The sequence below is a fragment of the Zalophus californianus genome, chromosome X (genome assembly GCF_009762305.2).
Source record: "Zalophus californianus isolate mZalCal1 chromosome X, mZalCal1.pri.v2, whole genome shotgun sequence".
Taxonomy (NCBI): Eukaryota; Metazoa; Chordata; class Mammalia; order Carnivora; family Otariidae; genus Zalophus; species Zalophus californianus.
Window position 1 is genome coordinate 37,909,804 of NC_045612.1, and position 3,280 is coordinate 37,913,083.

At 44.1% G+C, this 3,280-nt stretch overlaps 1 pseudogene; it reads left to right on the forward strand.

The window, feature by feature from the left end:
- Positions 1–2,294: 2,294 nt before the first annotated feature.
- Positions 2,295–2,990, forward strand: LOC113930931 (annotated as a pseudogene).
- Positions 2,991–3,280: the final 290 nt, after the last annotated feature.

Consider the following 3,280-nt stretch of genomic DNA (forward strand, 5'->3'; position numbering starts at 1 on the left):
CCTGCTTGGGGCCATTTCTGATTCCCACTCTGCTTTTAGGATGAAATTGTTTCATGGGCTACCCAGAAGCAATCCAGTGAATTACGACCATTGTGTTAATGACTGCTGATCGGTTGACTCCCTACCGAGTGAAAATTTGATACCCTAGGAAGAGTATTTAACTCAGTGGTTCCCTCCACTTTTTTGAGTCCACATGACTTCTTTGGTCCATCAAAACTTCCTCCGATTATCCCATGAGAGTAGCTGTACATTTTTTATCTGCTGATTAAGAAAATATATAATGAAAAAAAAGTTACTAGGAATTTAGCCACACGGTTAGAAAGGCTTTGTGCTTTATCCATCCTATCAGCCGTGTGTGTGTTTTAGAAGTAGTAGTGAAGATATGTGTAAGACAGAGTGCCTCATTCATAATAAGTTGCTGGTTAACCTGGTTGTGACCTCAGATGAGGAACCGCCGTTTTATCCAGAAGAAATGACTGAAACAGAAACTTTAATCTCTTTGCAAGTTCCATACTGAAGATACTTTTGTGCCCGCAGGGTAGGGAGGAGCCTCTCCCGCGTACCTCCCACATGTATTTTCTGTAGGAGGTCTGGGCAGGGCTAGTTAATAGCTGACAAAAGAAAAATGAAAAAATGCTCATGTTTCAGGGAGCCACCCTAAATGCTCCTTTGAATGACTTCCACAAAGACCAAGGCTGGAGGAACCTGGTGGAACATTTAGGGTTTGACTTGTTGCAGCAGAGATGGCCAAACAATAGGCCATTAATCAAAATTTGACCAATGTCACAAATACAAAAGAATCAATTTCCCCAACCAGGGCTAACAGAGAAGAGCTGCACAACTCTGAATATCCTAAAAACCACTTAATCATACACTTTAAAAGATGAATTTTATGGTATGTAAATTACATCTCAATAAAGGTGTTATTAAAAAAAAAAACTCGGGGCGCCTGGGTGGCTCAGTCATTAAGCGTCTGTTTCGGCTCAGGTTGTGATCCCGGGGTCCTGGGATCGAGCCCCGTGTCGGGCTCCCTGCTCCGCGGGAAGCCTGCTTCTCCCTCTCCCACTCCCCCTGCTTGTGTTCCCTCTCTCGCTGTGTCTCTCTCTGTCAAATAAATAAATAAAATCTTTAAAAAAAATTTTTTTAAATTAAAAAAAAATTTTTAAAAATTAAAAAAAAACTCAACCCCAAGTGTCATCAGGAGTATTGAGGTCAACACGGTTGCCATATTAAGCTCTCCATAACTGAGCCCCCGATACCTCTAATATCCAGGGACTGTAAATTTAGCCTGTCCTCAGCTCCACAGAAGGCTGATTCCTACTGATATCATCTATTCAATTTCGTATATTCCCAGGAGATGATTAAAAACATCAGGTAGTAGGGGGTGCCTGGGTGGCTGAGTGGGTTAAGCGTCCGACTCTTGGTTTTGGCTCAGGTCATGACCTCAGGGTCGTGAGATCGAGCCCTGCATCAGGCTCTGCCCTCAGCCCAGCATCTGCTTGTCTCTCTCCCTCCCACTCTGACCCTCCCCTTGCTCTCACTCTTGAAGAAAGAAAAAGAAAGAAAGAAAGAAAGAAAGAAAGAAAGAAAGAAAGAAAGAAAGAAAGAAAGAAAGAAAGAAAGAAAGAAAGAGAAAGAAAGAAAGAAAGAAAGAAAAGAAAGAAAGAAAGAAAAAAAGAAAGAAAGAAAGAAAGAAAGAAAGAAAGAAAGAAAGAAAGAAAGAAAGAAAGAAAGAAAGAAAGAAAGAAAGAAAGTTAAAAACATCAGGTAGTGGAATGGAATGCAGTGGTTAAAACACCAGCACTGAAATCAGACAACCTGGGTCCCTGACCTTGCTGTATAACTTTGGGTAAGTCATTTCATCTCTCTGAGCTTCACCTTCCTCACCTTACTGTTTTATCTTATGCCTTGTTCCTGTCCCCTAGCATTGCTTTGAGAAATAAATGAGTTAATGAACACAAAATGTTTAGCATAATAGCTAGCTAATGCAAACTGACCTAAGTCACTTGGTAATGTACATCTATGATTTGGTATATAGTGATGGCTGGCAAAGAAATCTGAGGTGGTGAGCTCTAGCTACTCCTCTGTGTTCTCACTACAAGATTACAATAAAGACAGTCTCCGCCGAGAGTCGCCGCGGTTTCCTGCTTCAACAGTGCTTGGACGGAACCCGGCGCTCGTCCCCTACCCGGGCCGGCCGTTCGGAGCCAGGCCTCCGCCATCTCTTCGCCGCGCCTTTGGACCGCTCCAAGGCCCCCGCCGCTGCTTGCTGCCGCCTTTTCTCAGCCGCCGCCATGACGACCGCGTCCCCCTCGCAGGTGCCCCAGAACTACCACCAGGACTTGGAGGCCGCCATCAGCTGCCAGATCAACCTGGAGCTCTACGCCTCCTACGTCTACCTGTCCATGTCTTACTACTTTGACCGCGATGATGTGACTTTGAAGATCTTCGCCAAATATTTTCTTCACCAATCTCATGAGGAGAGGGAACATGCTGAGAAACTGATGAAGCTGCAGAACCAACGAGGTGGCCGAATCTTCCTTCAGGATATCAAGAAACCAGACCGTGATGATTGGGAGAATGGGCCGAATGCAATGGAGTGTGCATTACATTTGGGGAAAAGAGCGTGAATCAGTCACTACTGGAACTGCACAAACTGGCCACTGATAAAAGTGACCCCCATTTGTGTGACTTCACTGAGACTCATTACCTGAATGAGCAGGTGAAATCCATCAAAGAATTGGGTGACCACGTAACCAACCTGCGCAAGATGGGGGCTCCCGAATCTGGCATGGCAGAGTAACTCTTTGACAAGCACACCTTGGAAAACAGTGATAGTGAAGGCTAAGCCTTAGGCTGTCTTCCCATAGCCACAAGGGTGACTTCCCTGGTCATCAAGGCAGTGCATGCATGTTGGGGTTACCTTTACCTTTTCTATAAGTTGTACCAAAACATCTACTTAACTTTTCATTCGTACCATTCTTCAAATAAAGTAATTTGGTACCAAAAAAAAAAAAAAAAAAAAGATTACAATAAAAACAAAGGCTTATATAAAATTCTGCCTTGGGGCACCTGGGTGGTTCAGTCGTTAAGCGTCTGCCTTCAGCTCAGGTCGTGATCCCGGAGTCCTGGGATTGAGCCCCGCATTGGGCTCACTGCTTAGTGGAGAGCCTGCTTCTCCCCCTGCCCCTCCCCCTGCCCATGCTCTCTCGCTCTCAAATGAATAAATAAAATATTTTTTCTTTTTTTTAAATTTTATTTTATTATGCTATGTTAATCA